This window comes from Capra hircus, chromosome 17 (assembly GCF_001704415.2).
Source record: "Capra hircus breed San Clemente chromosome 17, ASM170441v1, whole genome shotgun sequence".
NCBI classification, from domain to species: domain Eukaryota; kingdom Metazoa; phylum Chordata; class Mammalia; order Artiodactyla; family Bovidae; genus Capra; species Capra hircus.
The window spans coordinates 34,120,890-34,143,816 of record NC_030824.1 but is presented as its reverse complement, the minus strand read 5'-3'; the positions used below and the strand labels follow the sequence as shown (position 1 = coordinate 34,143,816).

Genomic DNA, 22,927 nt, shown 5'->3' with positions numbered 1-22,927 from the left:
CCATTCTTTCTGTCCCCTCTGTAGACTCTACTCTCAAGATTTGGATTAGGGGTGTTTCTGTTGCTGCTTCCCCTTAAGTTAAAAACTCACCATACATGGCATCATGGATTTTCTAATCCAAAGCACTGTTCTCAGTACCTGACCCTCACTTGGGGTCCATCATTCCATCTGATGTGGCAGAGTAGACAGTTTATCTATAGCTTCTACTCCAAAAACATGATCCTCAGTAAAATCAATCAGAATGGCTATTCCCTGTCAGGCAGGAGTCTTAAAAAAAGATGAAGAAAATACAAATATCTCAATTTTCTTGGTATTTATGTTTAAATTACAAAGACCATGATATGATGAATGAAATATAATCAACTGGTTTAGGAAGTTATATATATATATATATATATTTATATATACACACATATATAATTGATATCATCTGTTCTAAAACCTTGTGCAAGTTATTCAGGTCTTCTCTTTCAGCTTACTGCTTCTCAAAACAAATATGCTGAATTATCTTAGATGTAATTCTAAATCTTCTCTTTATAAAATTAAATTTAAATAGGTTGCCTATTTTGTCTTATGAATGAGAAAATAAGTTACAGAAAATCAAAATTAGGCAAATCCATTTCTTATTATATCTGCACTGAAAATTAGCAGATAAAAATTATGGCACAAACAATTTCAACAGAAAAACAAAATGTACAACCAAAATATAAATAAAATATGTTAGAGAGGAAATAAATGCAATGTTAATTGTATATCAATATGTAAGCAACTATATAATTATTTCAAGGAGGTTTGTGCAGAATCTTGGTTTTCCAGCTCTTTCTGTGACATCTAGAGTAGGTTTCCATGAGAGGAGCAAGGTTGGCCCTAAGGAAATGGTCCTCCCTTTCCTCATATTTAGAGCAGTACTTCACTGTATTTCAGAAACCTGAATTCTTATTGATCTCAGTCATGCATTCACCTAAGATTTCTCAATTTTAAACCAAAGTTGGTTATAACATGGCTAGAATCGTGTTTCTTCTAAAACCAGCAGCACATGTTGGGAATGGTGAAGGGATATAACTGATTTTGGATGTTATGTGTGATGTACATCTAGGTGATGCCAGTGGTAAAGAATTCACTTGCCAATTCAGGAGACATCAGTTTGATCCCTGAGCTGGGAAGATCCCCTGGAGGAGGAAATCGTTACCCACTTCAGTATTATTGCCTGAAAATTCCATGGACAGAAGAGCCTGGCAGGCTACAGTCCATGTGGTTGCAAAGAATCAGAGACAAATGAGCTTGCACACACACACACCTCTGAGTTAGTCATCTTTATTGCTATGGCTACCTTAAGGTTCTATAATAAAGCTTTATTTTTCTGATTGGAGCACATGTAACTCCTACACATCCAAAGAATCACTTTCAAAATGTCCAACATGACTGAACTTAGAAATGCAACCCAAAAGAAGGGAAGCCACACTTTCAATATTTTTAAAACCTCAGATTTTTAACCATTTTGTTGTTAGCAAGAAGAGTTTCAATAAACCAGTATATTTTTAATTGGCATAATTAGCAGGCATAAGTTTGTCTATTGAAATTGAAGTTTTCTGACACATACATGTACTGTTCTGATAAAATAAATAAAATGTTTATTTCAAAATGTAATCTTCAAGATTCTCATTAGTATGAGAATACATTAAGACAAAATGGCCCACAAGTGTCATAGTTTTGCATGGCTTGTGAGCAGAGGCATTTCCAGTTTGTGTTCTGAGCTATATGTGTAAGGATACACAGTCCTTGAAGATAGAAATATTGCTATTCACAAAGCAGAGTACAGGTTTGTTTACTGTCTACAGCATTCACAGGGCTCCCATGGGAATAGGGGTCAGGGGGAGCCGATGCAAGTTTGAAACTCACGCACCTTGCTGTGCCATGAGAAATAAAGCCGTTTGTCTCTGATCCAGGAACCTCTTGTCTTCTGCCAGCGTTCACAAAACTGTGTCAGCCTTACTTATTTGCTTGTAAGTATGAAAAAATATAAGATCATTCTCAGTTCTTGACAGCTTGAACTGATTTCATCCAGCAAAGTAACCATATGAAGTATCAAGGTTGAATTTAATTGTGATAAGCTCACGGGTAAGCTTTGAAGTGACCGGTCTTGGATGGTTTCAGCTGGGTTTATGCATTTGATAACAAAGCTGTTGAGAAGACTTGTCTTCTGAAACAGGGAATGATCCTCTCTTGAAAGGTGAAGACAGTTCAATTTTCACTTTGGAGACAAGAGTTGGGTCTCCAACTTGATGTCAGTGAAGGGCATGATTTCAAGTATATGTGGAATTGAAAAAAATAAAGGAACAAATATAACAAAGCAGAAGCAGACTCGCAGATACAAACTGGTGGTTTCCAGAGTAGAGAAAGATTGGGGAATGGGTCAAAATGGGTGAAGAGGATTAAAGGGCATGAGCTACTATGCATAACATAAGTAAGTTACACAAGGGATATAGTCAATATTTTATAATTACTTTGTATAAATTGCAACCTATAAAAATGTTGGGTTTCTATGCTATACACCTGAAACTAACATATTGTAAGTAAAATATATGTCATTTTATGTAAAAAAAGAACTTAATGAATGAGATGTGAGTCATTTGATCTTTACCATAAGATAATTAATACTGTTGGAAGCAGTTTCCTGATAGTATTTGTAATGGCAATTATCTTCTTTTAGAGATAAACAAGGAAGATGTAAGAACTCATTAAAAATAAACATATTTTGAATGATTGGCAAGTATTTACTTCCAAAATGAGATAATTGTTCTATTATTTTTTGAACAAACCTTGATTTAGAATCTGGAAATAAAGTTATTTTCAATTAAGAGTTATTGCAATTAAATAGCCAATTGAAATATAGAGAAATAAAATGTGTCAATAGGGTTAAGTATGTGAATTCTATGGAGTGCCCTGCACAGGCAACATAATCAGAAACTAAACTTTGCAATATGTATTGTTTATTTTAAAGTTTTTACTGAAATATGGAAATGATAAAGACAGCTACATAAACCTTCAGTGTACAGTTTGGTCAGTTTTCACAAATTGAAAATCCTGATGTAACCATCTCCAAGATGCTTTTGAATTTATTCTCTGTGCATTAACTTTTTCTTTTCCCTTATTATTGGTGAATAATTAGAATAGAAAGTGTATGTAGTGCAAAATGTGTAACATTCAGTCAGCCATAGAGCTGACCATTAATTTTCCAAATTGGCGTTTTTCTTGAGAGATATTAAAATTTGATGTACTGGTTATTGATGCATTGACTCTTTTCTGCAAATCACCCTTAAATGATGGCCCTGGAATAATACATCTAGACCTCATAAATTTTTCTCTGGCAGCAGATGGCATGCATTGTTAGCAGAGGGTAACTAGAGTAAGGAAGGGGTTTCTTTCCCAAATTTGGCGTGTTTTTCTAGACAGGCTCCTGCACTAAGTGCAAATTTCTCAGTGTGTAGGCTTCAGAGGAACACACAGCTCCTCCAGCTCTGGGCTCCAAAATTACCTGATTTGTAGCAGCTCAGGGTAACCCCCATGGGCAGGTTTCTCTAGCAATGCCATAGTGGTTTTTCAGTGGGGTGTTCCCAAAAGGGGAACCCTGGGAGACTTTGCAGTCTCAGTGAATTTCTCTACTCTCTAATGAGGCACCCTCTACAAAAAAAGAGTCTCTTCCTGGGCTTCCCAATCTTATCTCTAGGGGTTATGGAATATCCTTTATTTATTTATAGACAATTACTTGTTATAGTTTATTGTTTTGATTAAAATTTCCATGTTTAAATCACCCTATGCTTCCTGTTCAGTTCAGTTCAGTTCAGTTGCTCAGTCGTGTCCGACTCTTTGCGACCCCATGAATTGCAGCACGCCAGGCCTCCCTTGTCCATCACCATCTCCCGGAGTTCACTCATGTCCATCGAGCCCGTGATGCCATCCAACCATCTCATCCTCTGTTGCCTCCTTCTCCTCCTGCCCCCAATCCTTCCCAGCATCAGAGTCTTTTCCAATGAGTCAACTCTTCGCATGAAGAGGCCAAAGTACTGGAGTTTCAGCTTTAGCATCATTCCTTCCAAAGAAATCCCAGGGTTGATCTCCTTCAGAATGGACTGGTTGGATCTCCTTGCAGGCCAAGGGACTCTCAAGAGTCTTCTCCAACACCACAGTTCAAAAGCATCAATTCTTCAGCGCTCAGCCTTCTTCACAGTCCAACTCTCACATCCATACATGACCACTGGAAAAACCATAGCCTTGACTAGACAGACCTTAGTTGGCAAAGTAATGATTATTTCTTGAATGATGTGCTTGCTTTTTTCAAGTTTCCAAATTTCTTTTGATTCAAAACTGATAATTCATGGTAGTAATTCTGAATAGATTCAGCACAATATTATTTGCCAATTTAATTCATGATATGTAAAATAGCTATCAATGAGTATTAAACTCAATTTAATGGAACATTAAAATCAACCTGGAAAGATAATGATCAAAACCACATTGAAAGTAAGGAACAAATGTTATTGCAAGAAAACCATAAGAAATGCATATTGAGTACAAATACCAATAAATGGATAGTTTTATCACTTGAATATATATTAGCACCTGAATCTGGTCATTTTAAAAAAATTGTGTTTATATTTTATTTATATGGAGATGCAAGAGATGTGGGTTCAATCTATGGGTCAGGAAGATCCCGTGGAGTAGGAATTGGCAACCCACTCCAGTATTCTTGCCTGGAAAATCCCATGGACAGAGGAGCCTGGCAGGCTACAGCTTTGGGGGGCGCAAAGAGTCGGGAATGATTGAGCGACTGAGCAGCAAAGCAAACATATGTGCTCATACGATCAACTGAATGATTGCCTGATTTTTACAATAAAGCTATGGACTACTGGGTGATCCAAATTTTCCTAGCCAGGAAAAGGAAGTTTTGTGATGGAAAACTGACCTTGTTACCTCTCTTCACTGATTTTTCTTAATCTCCTTCTTTCATCCCTCACTTCTCTCATTGAAAGATAAATTTTTCAGGCATGTGATATCTTTACTGTGGTTACCACCTGATCTCAAAAACCTAGGAGACTCCATCTCCTGAAGATGATTGTGTACATTTATCTGACAGATTTTAATACTTCTCTTTACCTTTGGCCTTTAGCAGTATGAATATATTGGATTGGACAAAAGCTTCATTCGGGTTTACCTATAACATCTTATACAAAAACTTGAATGAACTTTTCGACCAACCCAGTATTTATAGGTTACATTTTAGTTCATTATCTATGGAAAATTCTTAACCATTCATTTTTCAAATGTTTTCCTCTCCATTCTCGCTCTCTTTTATTTCTGAGGCTTCAAGTAAGCATATTTTACACTGATATGGGCCAGTATCTTTTGGGTACTCTGTTCTTTTAAAACCGTTTTCAATAATATCCTCTTTTGTTTCCATCTGAGTAATGTGTATTGACCTATATTCAAGTTCACCAAGGCTTTCCTTGGATGTGTCAGCTTTACTGATGAGCCTGTCAGAGATATTCTTCATTTTGTTACTGTGTATGGGGGGGTAAATTTATTTCCAGCATGCCCTTTGACATTTTCTTATTGTTGCCGTTTCTCTGCTGAAATTACCCATCTATTCAGGAAGGTCTTCAAGATTTTTCCACTGGCGCTTGTAACGTATTAATCACAGTCATTTTAAATCCCCTGTCTGATTTTTAGTTCTTGTTGTTTGTTTTGTCGCTCAACAGCAGATTATTTTTCCTTTCCTTTCCATATCTCATAACTTTTAGTTTAAATCTACATACTCTGTGTAGGGTGCCAGAGATCAAGGTAAATATTATTTGCGTCTGGGCATAGACATGTCTCCCTTCCTGCTTGGCATTTATTGAGGAGCTCTGTTTCAGTTTTGTTGGTTGTGACGATTACCGTCAATGCACTGTGAGCCTCAGATTCCTTCAGTGTTACCTTGTGGTTAGGGAGGGAGCAGATGGACGGAATATCTGAGCATCTTCTGGTTGTGTCTGGTCCACGTTCAGTTTTAGGTCTCCCTGTGAGCCTGCAGCTTCATCTCTCAACACTCTTGTCCCTCCATTAGTCTCCTGCTGCTGGTTTCTTGGAGCTCCTTATCCTGGGCGGTGAGGAGCAAAGTTTTCTACAGTTTCCTCATTCAGCATCAGATTTAGGCATTTCATGTGTCTCTGAGTCATTTGAGCCAAGTTTCCTCGGTGGTGCTGTCTTCCTCCAGTGGTAGTGAAAGTAGCTCAGTCATGTCCGACTCTTTGTGACCCCATTGTCTATACAGTTCATGGAATCCTCCAGGCCAGAATACTGGAGTGGATAGCTGGTCCCTTCTCCAGGGGTTCTTCCCAACCCAGGTCTCTCGTATTGCAGGCAGATTCTTTACCAGCTGAGCCACCAGGGAAGCGCCAGTAGTAAAGGGTCTTTAAATATCTGAAACTAGGAGGCTTTCTTGCCCCTCTCCTTCACCCAAGCTCGTGAGTTTTCACCCACTGAAAGTGACAGGATTTGCTGCCCTTTTTCAGCAGCTTAAGAACTTATTCCATTGGGGAGAAGGATCCAGGTAAGAATTGTTTTTTCTCTCAGCAGTGCTGTTATGGGAGGGATGCTTCCTCTGCTCTCTCCTGCCCCCAGTCTTTCCAGGAGCAAACTGCTGGTCCATGGAGAAGGGGCTGCAAGTGTCCGTGCTCCCAGGACTCTCTATTCTCACAGCTGTGGCTGCTCAGCTTTCAGCGGTTCCCTAAGAAGTTAGTTGATAACCTTTAGTACCTGTGCAGATGCCTGCCTTGTGTCATTGCAATGCTCTGGGCAAGGTGAGTGATTGCCTGTGTCTTGTCTGTCTGGAGGTTTACTTTACCTCTCCCCATATTTCCCTCGTTATTGCTTTTCAAAGAAGTCAGCACTCTGATAGGTTTAAGAAGAATGTGATTTTGCAGGTGGCCCAGATTCTTCTTCTTGTTGGATTAGTACACTTTTCATATATCTGTCGTAAGATGGAGCCATAATACATATCATTAATTCATTAATTACATAAAAGTCATCAGCTTCCAGGTACCTTTGGTTATTATGTCGTTAATATTTTTGAGGAAACCAAAATAAGTATTTATTCTCTTTGAAATACACCAAAATATAGCTTAAAATCTAAATGGTTTTAGTTCACTAAATTAAGAAGTGCCATTCCTCTCTATTTAAAGTAATAAGATATTTTGAGAATTTCTACATATACTTAGAGGAAGCTATGTACTTGAAGTGTGTTGATTTAACATTTAGTAGATATTTTAAAATTTTTATTCATTTATTTATTTTTGGTTGGGCTGAGTCTTTGTCGCTGCATGCACGTTTTCTCCAGTTGTAGAGAGCATCCGCTGTTCTTCCTTGTGGTGCATGGGCTTCTCATTGCATCGGCCGCTCTTGTTGCAGAGCACTGGCTCTAGGTGGTGGGCTCAGTAGTTGTGATGCATGGGCTTAGTTGCTCCATGGCCCGTGGAATCTTCCTGGACCAGGATCAAACATGTGTCCCCTGTATTAGCAGATGGACACTTATCTGCCTAGAGACATCCTAGTATTTTTTTTTAATTTTACTTTTTTAATATTTCAAAAAACAGTTTATTTACACTTAAATAAGGATAAGTCTGAGGTGTGTACAATTTAAAGTGAAATAATACATGGATAACTATAGACTTGATACTCATTTAAAAATATAGTATGACAAACACACTTGAAGCCTTTGTAGATTCCTCCTCATTATAGTTTTCTTTTACTCAGTTATAATTCCTACCATGAGCCATGGTATGAGCCATAGCTCATACCATGTGCTATTCTTTTTATTCTTACCATAAAGGTATTTATCTAAGGCACAGTTTATTTTTGCCTATTTTGGACTTTATGTAAATTGAGCAGTACTGCACCCTAAATACATATGACCCTGAGATTGGGGATGCATCCATGAAGACACTTGGGCCGGTAAGTGTGACCTTAGAACCAGATTCAGGTGGCCTAGTTATGACTATTGTGTTATTAGCTTAATAGCCTTGCTTCATAGAGAAGTTACTCAACCCTCCTGACCTCTGTTTCTTTGTGTGTAAAACATATTGTCAATGCGAGTAATTAATATGGTTAATTCATATATTACAGTTCAAAGTTATATGGATCTTTATGTTTTAGAGTACCTACATTTTGAAGATGCTCTGTATAAGGAATAGGACAAAAATTATAATTGACAATTAGTTAAAACATAGGATATTAATTCCAGCAGAAAAAGAAATCACAGAAAATTATAACTATGTTTCTAAATTTCACAGAAATATATGTCCATATAAACACATTCCATGGCTACTGTCGGGCCCTTGGGAGGGGCTTGCACAAATGAAGGGCTCTGAAACGTGAACTTTGTCAGTTTCAAGGCACATCTGACTGCATGTATGCAAAATACCTTGAAGAGTGGTTCTGTAACAGTGATTGATATTTTTGCTTATTTTTATTACTTACTATTATATTGATGGAGACATTTTGTGAGCAATTTTCTTAAGGAGATGAAATATAATTTATATAATTATTTATATATATCTCAAATAATATTGTTAGTCACAGTTTTTTTTATCATTTTGATTTTTCCACCAATAATCAAAATTTTGTTTTGTGTTTGTTTTTCAAAGTATTTCCCACTCATATTAGTTTACTGTTCTATTCCAGTTCTTTAAATTGATACATTAAATTCTTTGCTTTAAGAAAAAAGTTATTAAAAGAAGTGTATTGACCAAATTGAATTTTTATTATTTGATTTTATCATACTCTGTGCTTTTAATTGTTGATAGATTAAACATCTAAGAAAAAAGACTGAAAAGAAACTTCCATAATTTTTAGAAAACCATATAAATTATGAGATTATAGAACTTCCATCAATTTCAATATATAGATCCTATCTTAAATTGCTTTTATTACTATTTTATAAAAAAATATTTTGTATACATAAAAATCTAGTAAAATAACTTTCACAACATTACAAAGTAACAGCATACTAGCGTAACTGAAATTAGAAAGGAAATTAATGTCTGTGTATATCGAAACAGCGTATATTACATGGAAAACCTCATTTAAAGTCTAGTAATACTGGGACCATATAATTTGAAACGATCAGTAAAAGCATAATATGAAATAGGAAAGTACACTTAAGTTCAAAATGTACCATTTTCTAATGGATGGGATTTATCTTTTAATCATAACAAATGTGTATGGATAAATGCAGGCCTTAAATTCTTTTTTTTTTTAAATTTATTTATTTATTTTTAATTTTTAATTTTTTTTTTAAATTTTAAAATCTTTAATTCTTACATGCGTTCCCAAACATGAACCCCCCTCCCACCTCCCTCCCCACAGCATCTCTCTGGGTCATCCCCATGCACCAGCCCCAAGCAAGCTGCACCCTACGTCAGACATGGACTGGCGATTCAATTCTTACATGACAGTATACATGTTAGAATTCCCATTCTCCCAAATTATCCCACCCTCTCCCTCTCCCTCTGAGTCCAAAAGTCTGGTATACACATCTGTGTCTTTTTTCCTGTCTTGCATACAGGGTCGTCATTGCCATCTTCCTAAATTCCATATATATGTGTTAGTATACTGTATTGGTGTTTTTCTTTCTGGCTTACTTCACTCTGTATAATTGGCTCCAGTTTCACCCATCTCATCAGAACTGATTCAAATGAATTCTTTTTAATGGCTGAGTAATACTCCATTGTGTATATGTACCACAGCTTTCTTATCCATTCATCTGCTGATGGACATCTAGGTTGTTTCCATGTCCTGGCTATTATAAACAGTGCTGCTATGAACATTGGGGTACATGTGTCTCTTTCAATTCTGGTTTCCTCGGTGTGTATGGCAGGCCTTAAATTCTGCTGTTTTATTTTGGTATAATCTGACCTTATGTTTATTGCCATGTACATCCTGAATGATCACTGCCTGTCATCTACAGGTGATTAAACTTTGCCATTACTACCCTTAAACCATTGATTATAGTCAATAAATAGTAGCTATAAACTATTAAAATTTTAGAAATGTGCTGCAGATTTTCCTTTTTTCTATTTCCCTTTTGTGCTGCCTTAAAGAATATAAGCAATCAGCTCAACAAAATAAGTGATTTTAGGTGTTTTTTATTTTGTATTGACTTTCCAGACATTAGTGCCTTGAGGCGACTTTCTAATGGTATAGAGGTTCATAAAGATTTAATCACTGAAGAAATATTTATGGAGAATCTATTTGCAGCAAGATTATAAAGGTGTGATGGGGATTTAAAATAAGTGCAAATTTTGTCTCTGAATTCAAGTAGTATCTGTTCTAAAGCCATAACTTTCAACCGTGGCCAAGCATCCAAATCACACAGTTGTTTTAATCTATTTAAGACTGGAAGAACTGCTGAGAAAATGAAATATGAAAAGAGTAGAAATGATGAATCAGGATGGAGGTAAAGTATAGGGTTGATGTAACGGTATGAAAAAACTCCACAAGTAATTTTGAAGTTTCCCTAAAATAATGAATAATTGGGACAGGAATATGGTTTAAGAATTGTGTGGGACTTCCCTGGAGGTTCACTGGTTAAAGTTTTGCCTTCCGATGCAGGAAGTGTGGGTTTGATCCCTGATTGGGGATCATGGCATCTGGTCCCATCACTTCATGGCAAATAGATGGGGAAACAATGGAAAGAGTATGGACTATTTTGGGGGGCTCCAAAACCACTGCAGATGGTGACTGAAGTGAAGTGAAGTGAAATTACTCAGTCATGTCCGACTCTTTGCCACCTCATGGAGTGTAGCCTACCAAGCTCCTCTGTACATGGGATTTTCCAGGCAATAGTACTGGAGTGGATTGCCATTTCCTTCTCCAGAGGATTTTCCCGACTCAGGGATCGAACACAGGTCTCCCGCATTGTAGACAGACACTTTACCGTCTGAGCCACCAGGGAAGTCCATATGGTGACTGCAGCCATGAAATTAAAAGATGCTTACTCCTTGGAAGAAAAATTATGGCCAACCTAGATAACATATTCAAAAGCAGAGACATTACTTTGCCAGCAAAAGTCCTTCTAGTCAAGGCTATGGTTTTCCAGTGGTCATGTATGGATGTGAGAGTTGGACTGTGAAGAAAGCTGAGGGCTGAAGAATTGATGCTTTTGAACTGTGGTGTTGAACTGTGGAGAAGACTTCTAAGAGTCCCTTGGGCTGCAAGGAGATCCAAACAGTCCATTTTAAAGATCAGCCCTGGGTGTTCCTTGGAAGGAATGATGCTAAAGCTGAAACTCCAGTACTTTGGCCACCTCATGTGAAGAGTTGACTCATTGGAAAATACTGTGATGCTGGGAGGGATTGGGGGCAGGAGAAAAAGGGGACTCCAGAGGATGAGATGGCTGAATGGCATCACTGACTCGATGGACATGAGTTTGAGTGAACTCCAGGAGTTGGTGATGGACAGGGAGGCCTGGTGTGCTGCGATTCATGGGGTCGCAAAGAGTTGGACACAACTGAGAGACTGTACTGAACTGAACTGGGGAGCTAAAATGCCTGGTAGCAAAAAAAAAAAAAAAAAAAAACCTAAGCATGAGACATAAGCGATATTGTAACAAATTAAAGAAACATTGAACGATTGCATAATAACAAGAGTTCTGTTCTGTAATGTGACCATTTGGGTGTTAATCTTAGACCCCTTTGTTTGGTTGATGTCTTATTCTGTTGGGCTTCTATTACAAAAGACTACAGGCTCGATGGTATAAACAACAAAAAAGTATTTCTCACAGTTCTGAGGCCAAGTTCAAGATCAAGGCATCCACACATTAGTCTTCTGAGTAAGATACCCTTTTCCCAGTTCAACACTAGAGTCCTCCTCCTGTGTCCTCAAAGCAAGGAATGGCTAAGGCATCTCTGTGCAGTCTCTTTTACAAGAACATGAAAACCATGCTTAAGGTCCCCACCCTCACAATTTAATAAACCTCCAAAGGCCCACTGTCACATTAAGCTTTAGGATTTCAGCAGATGAAGTGTGTGGTGAGGCACACAAACATTTAGACCATAGCAGTTGGTAATCTCAGATCATCCCCAAATTATCAGCATATTTCAATTTTCTTCTATATAAAATGAAGCTAACAGTAGAACATTTTTAAAAAGTTGCTTAAGGTTAAAATTTGGTAATTTATTTAAATTATTTATCACAGCATGTGACATAGTTAAGTGTTCAATAAATATTTGTTGAGTTGTATTAATAAATGTAGTGAAGCAATCTGTGTTTCATTTGAAGGGGTGGGACACTCTTGTTTATTCAGAAATGCTATATGAGAAGGTGATTATAAAATGATATATTGAAACAAATTGAGTCTGAAAGATTTTGCTTCTACTTGAAAGAAACAGGAAAAAATATGAAAAAATATAGAAACTAGAAGGGGTTACACGGTATGCTAATTTAGAAAATATCTAAGTTAAAGGGACTTCACATTGCAGAATAATACATAGAAAAATAACATTCCAAAGGTTATATTCTTGGAAAATTTTCACATCATTGGGCGAAAGAATCTTGATTATAGTAATCTGGAAAGGACAGTGTTTTCTAGGTAGTTATGTAGGAAAACATCTGGAAAAGTTGTTTATTTCAGGTTTTGTGGATATTTAAAAATATGAGGACCTACTCTATGGCACATGGGACGCTGCTCAACATTATATGGCAGCCTGGATGGGAGGGGAGTTTTGGAGATAATGGATGTAAGTTTGTGTATGGCTGAATTCTTGCTCTATTCATCTGAAACTATCATAACATTGTATGTAAATCAACTATGTGCATGCCTGCGAAGTCACTTCAGATGTGTCCAACTGTTTGCAACCCCATGGACTGTAGTCCACCAGGCTCTGCTGTCCACAGGATCCTCCAGACTATAATACAGGAGTGGGTTACCATGCCCACCTCCAGGAGATCCTCCCAACCCAGGAAACGAACCCACATTTCTTACATCTCCTGCATTGGCAGGTGGGTTCTTTACCAATAACACCATCTGGGAATCAGCTATACTCCAGTAAAAAATAAAAAGTTTTTTAAAAAGTGTTATTTGAAAATTGCCTTTAAGACATGTGTGTGCACTTTGGCATAAATAAATATAAATGTAATTACACATATTAGACATACTTTGGGTTTTTATGCTGATTTCCATTTATTCTTGTCCAGTGAGGGATTTCACCTTTGTTCTGACTTGGTCTCCCTTAATCTATTCTGCTGTGAGGAGTCCATGTTCTATGTGCTTGCTTGCCTTACGTTAACTGAGAATCTTACTGTTACATTTCAGGTTATCGAGAGTTATGTTTGGCTTATAATGTTTCTCAAGATATTTTAATTCTATCATCCTTAATTGATCTCTACAGATGTTTGGCTTTTCCCCATATTATACCAACTGCATGTCACCTACCTGCTTCAGTGTTAACCTGAGGAATAATTCTGGCCTTTCTGTTTGGCATTTCTGCTCTGTAGCCTAGGTGGGGGTGTAGAATCCCTGTTTTAAATGGTAACCCATGGTCATGTAGGGGATGCTATGACACATTGGTGTCACACACTGACATTCTTGTTAGGGTTAAATCTCTAAATCCTCTCCTATCAGGCAAGACATAAGGCTTTTCCTGCAAGTCTGTGAGATCCCCCTGGGAGGTGCCAAAACATGATATGCCTAATCTCTTATATTGGGTTGCCCAAAATATTCACTCATTTTTTTCCACAAAATGGCTCTAGTAGGGCTTAGTTTTCTTGAACTTCACTTGAAGCATTTTTGTAAGATTGTATTATGAGCTGCTGTATCAGTGCGCATTAAAAATTCAAAATATGTGAATTTTTGTGTAGCAATTTTAATAGTGAATACAGAAGCAAAAACATTTTTGGCATATTATGCTTTATTATCTCAAGAAAGATAAAGTGTAACCGAAACACACACACACACACACACACAAACAAAATGAATTGTACAGTGTATAAAGAAGGTACTATGATGAATCTACTTTGTCAAAAGTGTTTTGTGAAGTTTTGCCCTGGAGATTTCTTGCTGCGTGATGCTCCATGATTTGGGAGACCAGTTGAAGTTGATGGAGATCAAATTGAGACATTCATTGAGAACAATCAATATAATCAACATTATTTTATGTGAGAGATAACCAATATTCAAATCAAGCATTGGAAATCATTTATATCTGTTTGATTATGTTAGTTGCTTTGATGTTTGGGTTGCACATAAGTTAAGCCAAAAAAATAAGCCACTTGACTGTATTTCCATACATGATTCTCTAAACATAAGGAAAATATTCCATTTTTAAAGCAAATTGTGACAGGCAATGACAAGTGCATACTGTGGAAAAAAAGAGATTGTAAGGCAATAGAACTAAACCATCACCAACCAAACCAAAGGCCAGTCTTTATGCAAAATTGATGTGTATATTCTGGGATTGGAAGGGAATCCTCTATTATGAACTCCTTCTGGAAAACCACGCAATTATTTCCCAACAAGTACTGCTCCAAGTTAGACAAAATAAAAACAGCACTTAATGAAAAGTGTCAAAAATTATTCAACAGAAAATGCATAATCTTCCATTAAGATAATGCAAAACCACATGTTTCTTTGATGACGAGGTAAAAACTTTTATAGCTTGGCTAGGAAGTTCTGATTCATCTGCTTTATTAACCAGACATTGGACCTTCAAATTTCCATTTATTTAGTCTTTACAAAATTCTCTTAATGGAAAAAATTCCAATTCCCTGGAAGACTGAAAAAGGTACCTGGAACAGTTCTTTGCTCAAAAAGATAAAGAGTTTGGGGAAGACGGCATTATAAAGTCACCTGAAAAAGAGCAGAAGATTGTGAAACAAACTGGTGAAGATGTTCAATAAATTTCTTAATGAGAATGGAAAATATCTCTTTTATTTTTACTTAAGACCTAAGGAACTTTTTGGCCAACCCAATAGTTACAGTTGAGAAAAAGAGGTAACAATGAATAGTCATTTCATTATAAAAAAATTGAAAGGAAATTATAAATGCTTAGATATAATTGTTATAATAATAAGAACATGAGAATAAATGTTGCCTTAAGAGGCGGTATTACAAATTACACTTTAACAGGAGGGAGTGAATCAACACCTTATTTCTTTATTCTCTGTTGTTGAGAAAGCAGGGAGACTGTTGACTTACTTTGAACGCTGCTGTTTTGTGACCTCAGATCTGTCCAGGTTCCCTTCTTCCTTTTTCATCATACACTTCCACTGTATTTCTAGCTTCTTTTCTTCAAACCTACCAGGATATTTGATCTCTGTTTTGGACATTTTGTTTTCACTTTCTTCTTTATTCTTTAAATCACTAGGTCAATCTATGATTGGCAAGGTAGGTACCATGTATAGGGGTTTAAAGCCCACATTCTGGAATAAGCCTACCCAGTTTTTCAAGCCTGAATCTATTTACTAACTAAGGGCCAAGTGAAATTTAAGGAATGACTTAACTTATCAATATCTTCTGCTATCAAATGGCTGGATTTTAGAAGTCTCTTCTCATAGATTTGGTTTACAGGTTGAATATGTCAGTATTTATGAATTAGAGCAATTTCTGACATAACTGCTTTGCAACTAAGGATTAAAATACATTTATGCATTGTTATTTTTATTTTGCATAGATATCCTGTGGTTTATTATCTTTTAATGCTTACAGTATTTTGTAGTTCAGAGTGTTTCTTCTTCATATAAACATATTGATTATTCCTTCTTTCTAGATTTATAAATTGTTCCATACTCATAAAGATGTCATTAGACAAGGTGATACAGTTTTATTTTAATATATTACATTTATCATATTTATGTATTCCATGCATAAATTATTTTAATAGCAGTTTTATTGAAATTTAATCTTTATATGATAAAACTAACCCCTTTAAAATATGTAATTTAGTGGTTCTTAGTATATTCACAGAAGTTTTCAGTCATCATTGTGATTACAGTTTAGAATAGTATGACTCCATATATATTAGAAGTCGTATCCCATCATTCCATCCCCTCAGCTTCTGATAATCACTAATCTCTACCTGTACGGATTTGGCCATTCTGAATATTTTATACAAATAGACTCATACAATTTGAGACTTATTTTTCCATTTAGTGTGTTTTCAATATTCATTTATGTTGTAGTATATATCTGTATATTTTCCTTTTAAGTAGAAAATTGTTCTATTGTATATAGATGTATGATTTTGTGTTTGTCCATTCAACAGTTCATAGGTATTAGAGTTATTTTCACTTTTAGGTTACTTTGAACATTCATGCTCAGCTTATGTATAGTCTTATGTTTTTGTTCTTTTAAGTATATGCCTAGAAGTGAATTTTTTATACATATAATTACTCTCTAACTTTTTAAGGAACTGCCAAACTGTGATCCAAAGTATATGCACAATTCTCATCAGCAAAGTCTGAAGCTTCCTGTTTTTCTACACCCTTCCAATATTGTTACTATCCATCTTTTTAATTTTAGCCATTCCAACAAGTTTTAAGTTGTATCTCATCGAGATTTTTATTTGCATTTTCCTAGTGACTAATGATGCTAGATTTTTAAAATTATGTGCTTATTGCTCATTTGTAAATCTTTCTTGAGATGTACTATTCAAATCCTTTATCCATTGTTTTGATTTGATTAGGTATCTTTTTAATGTTCAGTTATATAGTTCTTTACATATTTTGGATACAAGATTCTTATGAAACAAATAATTCAAAAATATTTTCTCCTCTGAAGGGTATTTTTTAACTTTTTGAATAGTGTCCTTTGGGGAACAGAAGTTATTTTTTTAATTAATTTTGTTTAAGTTTAATGCATCCAATTTCTTTACTTTGCTTATGTGGTTACTGCAGTCTTTGTTCAGGTACCTACCTAGTGGTGAGCTAATTACTGGATAGAGACTTAATTAAAAGCTTTGAATCAATATGTGTTCCAGACTTTGGTATGATGCTCTTTTTTTTTTTATTGGAAGTAAATTGCTTTACTATGTTCTGTTGGTTTCTGCCATACAGCAGCACAAATAAGCCATAATTAGGCATATATCAGTCCCCTCTTGAGTCACCCTCCTCCCCCCATTCCATCACTCTGGATCATCACAGGGTATCAGGCTGGGCTTCCTGTATTATATAGCATTTCTCATTAGCTATCCATTTTATACTGTATATATGTCAATCCTGTTTTCTCCATTCATCCAACTCTCTCCCTCCCCACTGTGTCCACAGGCCCATTCTCTGTATCTACATCTCCATTCCTTCCTTGCAAACAGGTTCATCAATACCATTTTTTTAGATTTAACATATATATACAGTAATATATGATTTTTTTTCTCTTTCTTATCTACTTCATTCTATATAACAATTTTAGGTTCATCCACCTCACTAAAACTGACTGAAATTCATTCTTTTTTATGGCTGAGTAGTATTTCATTGTATATATGTAACACATCTTCTTTATCCATTCATCTGTCAACGGACATCTAGGTTTTCATGTCCTAGCTATTGTAAATATTGTTGCTATGAACACTGAAGTACATGTATCAGTTTCAATTATGGTTTTCTCAGGGTATATGCACGGTAGTAGAAACAGTATTTCATATGTAGTTTTATTCCTAGTTTTTTAAGGAGTCTCCATACTGTTCTCCATAGTGACTGAATCAATTTACATTCCTACCAACAGTGCAAGAGGGTTCCCTTTTCTCCTCATTGTCTTCAGCGTTTATTGTCTGCAGATTTTTTGATGATGGCCACTCACACTGGTGTGAGGTGATACCTCTTTGGGTTTTGATTTGCATTACTCTAATAATTAGTGACGTTGAACATATTTCCTGTGTTTACTGGCTCTCCGAATGTCTTCTTTGGAGAAGTGTCTGTTTAGGTCTTCTACCCGCTTATTGAATGGGCTGTTTCTTTTTCTGATATTGAGCTATGGGATCTGCATATATACTCTGGAGATTAATTGTTTGTCAGTTGTGTGGTTCGCAATTATTTTCTCCTGAATTCTGAGGGTTGTCTTTTCATGTTGTTTACTGTTTCCTTTGCCTGGTGGCTCAGACGGTAAAGCGTCTGCCTGCAATGTGGGAGACCCGGGTTTGATTCCTGGGTCAGGAAGATCCCTTGGAGAAGGAAACAGCAGCCCACTCCAGCACTCTTTCCTGGAAAATGCCATGGATAGAGGAGCCTGATAGGCTACAGTCCATGGGGTCGCAAAGAGTCGGACACGACTGAGAGACTCCACTTTCACTTTGCTGTGCAAAAGCTTTTAAGTTTAATTAGGTCCTTTTTTTTCTTTTTTTCCATTACCCTAGGAGGTGGTTCAAAGAGGATCTTGCTGTCATTATGTCAAAGAGTGCACTGCCTATGTTTTCCTCCAAGAGTTTTATAGTTTCTGGCCTTAACATTTGAGTCTTTATATCCATTTTGAGTTTATTTTGTTTATGGAATTGGCAATTGTTCTAGTTTCATTCTTTTACATTTAGCTGTCTAGTTTTCCCAGCACCACTTATTGAAGAGTCTGTCTTTTCTCTAAGGATAAGGTGTCCATAAGTGTGCAGGGTTATCTCCGAGCTTTTTAATCTTGTTCCATTAGTCGCTATTTCTGTCTTTGTGCCAGGACCATATTGCCTTGATGACTGTAGTTTTGTAATATTGTCTGAGGTCAGGAAGCCTGATTCCTCCAGCTCCATTTTTCTTTGTCAGATTGCTTTGGCTATTCAGGGTCTTTTGTGTTTCCATACAAATTATGAACTTGGTTCTTCTAGTTCTGTGAAAAATGCCAGTGGTAGTTTGATAGGGATTCCATTGAATCTATAGATTGCTTTGAGTAATATAGTCATTTCACAATATTGATTCTTCCAATACAAAAAACATGGTATATCTCTCCATATGTTTGTGTCAAATTTGATTTGTTTCATCAGTGTCTTAAAGTTTTCTACAAACAAGTCTTTTGTCTCTCTAGGGAGGTTAATTCCTATATATTATTCTTTTTGTTGCAATGGTTAATAGGATTGTTTCCTTAATTTCTCTTTCTGATTTTCATTATAGTGTATAGGACTGAAAGAGATATCTGTATATTAATTTTATATCCTGAAACTTTACTATATTCATTGATTAGCTTTAATAATTTCCTAGTGGCATCTTTAAAGTTTTCTACATATAGTATCATGTCATCTGCAAACCTGGAAGAAGGGAAGGGCTACCAACTTCAGTATTCACGCCTAGAGAATTTCATGGGGTCTCAAAGAGTTGGGCATGACTGAATGACTTTCACTCATTGGCAAACACTGAGAGTTTTGCTTCTTCTTTTTCAATCTGGATTCCTTTTATCTCTTCTTCTTCTCTGATTTCTGTAGTTAGGAAATCTAGAACAATGTTAAATAACAGTGTCAAAAGTGGCACCCTGGTCTTGTTCTTGTTCTTAGAGGAAATGCTTTCAGGTTTTCAACATTGAAGATAATGTTTGCTGTGGATTTGTGGTATATGACCTTTATTATGTAAAGGTATGTTGCTGGGAGAAATATCAATAACCTCAGATATGTAAAGAACCTCTTGATGTAAGTGAAAGAGGAGAGTGAAAAAGTTGGCTTAAAACTCATTCAGAAAAGTAAGATCATGGCATTTTGTCCCATCACTTCATGGCAAATAGATGGGGAAACAACAGAAACAGTGACAGACTTTATTTTCTCAAGCTCCAAAATCACTGCAGATGGTGACTGCAGCCATGAAATTAAAAGAGACTTACTCCTTGGAATAAAGGTTATTACTAACCTAGACAACATATTAAAAAGCAGAGACATTACTTTGCCAACAAAGGTCCACCTAGTCAAGGCTGTGGTTTTTCCAGTAGTCATGTATGGAAGTGAGAGTTGGAGTATAAAGAAAGCTGAACACCAAAGAATTGATGCTTTTGAACTGTGGTGTTGAAGACTCTTCCCTTGGACTGCAAGGAGATCCAACCAGTCCATCCTAAAAGAAATCAGTCCTGAATATTCATTGGAAGGACTGATGTTGAAGCTGAAACTCCAATACTTTGGCCACCTTATGCAAAGAGGTGACTTATTAGAAAAGACCCTGATGCTGGGAAAGATTGAAGGCAGAAGAAGAAGTGAACAGAGGATGAGACGATGGATGGTATCACCAACTCAATGGACATGCATTTGAGTAGGCTCTGGGAGTTGGTGATGGACAGGGAAGCCTGGTGTGCTGCAGTCTATGGGGTCGCAAAGAATCAGACATGACTGATCAACTGAACTGTACTGATGTTACATCTACACCTACTTTCTGGAGTTTTGGTGTGTTTTTTTGTTTGTTTTATTTTGTTTATCATAAATGTGTGTTGAATATTGTCAAAAAGCTATCTCTGCATCTTTTGGGATAATCATGCATTTTTATATTTCAATTTATTAATATGGTGTTTCACATTGATTGGTTTGTATATATTGAGGAATCCTTGCATCCCTGGGTTAAAGCCTGCTTGATCATGATGTACGATCCTTCTATTGTTGCATTCTATTTGCTGGTATTTTTTCAAGATTTTTGCGTCTATATTCATCAGTGATATTGACCTGTAATATTCTTTTTTGTAATATCTTTGACTGGTTTTGTTATCAGGGTGATAGTGGTTTTATAGAATGAGCTTGGGAGTGTTCTTCCTTCTGCAATTTTTTGGAAGAGTTTGAAGATAAGTTTTAGTTCTTTGCTAAATATTTGATAGAATTAATCTGTGAAGACATCTGGCCCTTGGTTTTTGTTTATCAGAAGTTTTTAGATTATAGTTTCTGTTTCCATTCTTGTGATTAGTGTGTTCATATTTTCTATTTCTTTCCATTTTAGTTTTGGAAAGTTATATTTTTTAAGAATTTGTCCATTTCTTCCAGATTGTCCATTTTATTGGCACATAGTTGCTCATAGCAGTCTCATGATTCTTTGATTTTGCATTTTCTGTTATAACTTCTTTTTCATTTTTAATTTTACTGATTTGAGTCTTCTCCCTTTTGTTATTAATGAGTCTGGCTAATGGTTGGTCAATTTGTTTATCTTCTTAAAGAACCAGCTTGTAGATTTATTCATCTTTGCTACTTTCCTTCATTTCATTTCCATTTATTTCTGCTCTGACCTTTATATTTTCTTTTCTTCTACTAATTTTTTTCCTTTGTTGTTGTTGCTGTTGTTTTTCTTCTTATTCTTTTTCTAGTTGGTTTACGTGTAAGATTAGGTGGTTTATTTGTTTTCTCTTGCTTCTTAAAATAGGCTTGTATTGCTATAAACTCCCTCTTAACACTATTTTTAGTGCATCCCACAGGTTTTGAGTTGTGTTTTCATTGTTCTTTGTTTCTAGATATTTTTGGATTTCTTTGATTTCTTCAGTGACCTGTTGGTCATTCAGAAATGTATTGTTTAGCATCCATGTGTTTGTATTTTCTACATTTTTTTTTTCCTGTAGGTGATATTTAATCTTATAGTGTTGTGGTCAGAAAAGTTACTTGAAATGATTTCAATTTTTTAAAACTAACCGAGGCATGATTCTACTCTTTTGCATAAAATATCCTATAGATATCAATTATGTCCAACTGATATAATGTCATTTAATTCTTGTGTTTCCTTGTTAATTGTCTGTTTCAATGATCTACCCATTTGTATGAGCAGAGTGATAAAGTCCCCACTATTATTGTGCTACTGTCAATTCCCCCTTTAATAGTTGTTAGCTTTTGCCTTATGTATTGTGTTGCTCCTATGTTGGGTGTGTATATATTTGTAATGTTTATATCTTCTTGGGTTAATCCCTCGATCACATGTAGTGTCCAGTGCTCTATTTCTGTTTTGCGTTATGCAATGAATACTTCTGCAAGTGTTACAAATCTGTCTAAGCCTTTGTTCTGCTTGTGTAGGGCCTCAAACTCAGATAGAGATGAGAAATTATGTATTCTGTCTTACTCTTAAAATGCAAAGAAAGTCTACATTTTCTAGTTATATACATAGTCTTGCACATTTCTGTGGGTTTCTAGATTCCTGGAATATGCGATCTTTTCAAACCCCTTTTTGGATACCTTCCAGTTTTCATTTTTAAGAGTTTTGATGTTCTTGTTATCTCCATTGCATATCTTTGCCATAGGAAGCTGTGCTGCTGCTGCTAAGTCGCTTCAGTCGTGTCCGACTTTGTGCGACCCCATAGACAATGTTATACAAATGCTGATGTTTCTCTTCAAAAAATAGTCTTAGGGCCAGGACTATTTACAGAGACTCAGCTCCAAGTCTTGCTCACAGAAAAGGTCATTAAAATGGAAATATTCAGGGAGCTGCTACATAGGTTAGACTGTGATGATTTTCTGAGGATGGGATCTTGGAAGAGTTTTGAATAGGTTCTTCCCCACTCTGAGGTTTGAGGTATGATGATTTTCACTGCTAGTCAAATCACAAAGTTGGTGGTCCAAGGGTTTTATGTAGCTGTGAAGAGAGGGAAACTATCAGCCTCACTGTTCTTTCTGAGAGGCAGCCACTGTTTCCAGTAAATGCTCTGTGGACTGGTGCAAGCCTTTGTCTATTTCCAAAGTTCTGAAAATTTTTATTGAGATAATTTTTGCCAATATATTCATTGCCTTTATGAAAGCAAAGCTTTTTTGTCTTTACTGTTTCAGAGGTGTTTCTTGAATTTGATTTTGACAGGAAATGCAAGATTATTTGTTCTTTTTAAATTGGGAACGCATGTAAGAATTAAAGATTTTAAAATTTAAAAAAAATAAAAAATTTAAAAAAAAATAAAATAAAATAAAAGTAAAAGAAAAAAAAATAAATGGTTACACATGTTTCCTCATAAATTTGAAAGGCCACAGTCATTTCTGTCTAATGTACTGATTGTTCC

General features: G+C 36.0%; 1 protein-coding gene across 2 annotated transcripts in view; it reads left to right on the top strand.

The window, feature by feature from the left end:
• The window catches only part of FSTL5 (follistatin like 5), an 863,982-nt gene that overhangs the window by 620,673 nt on the left and 220,382 nt on the right, over positions 1-22,927 (top strand). The gene's annotated exons all lie outside the window — the stretch shown is intronic.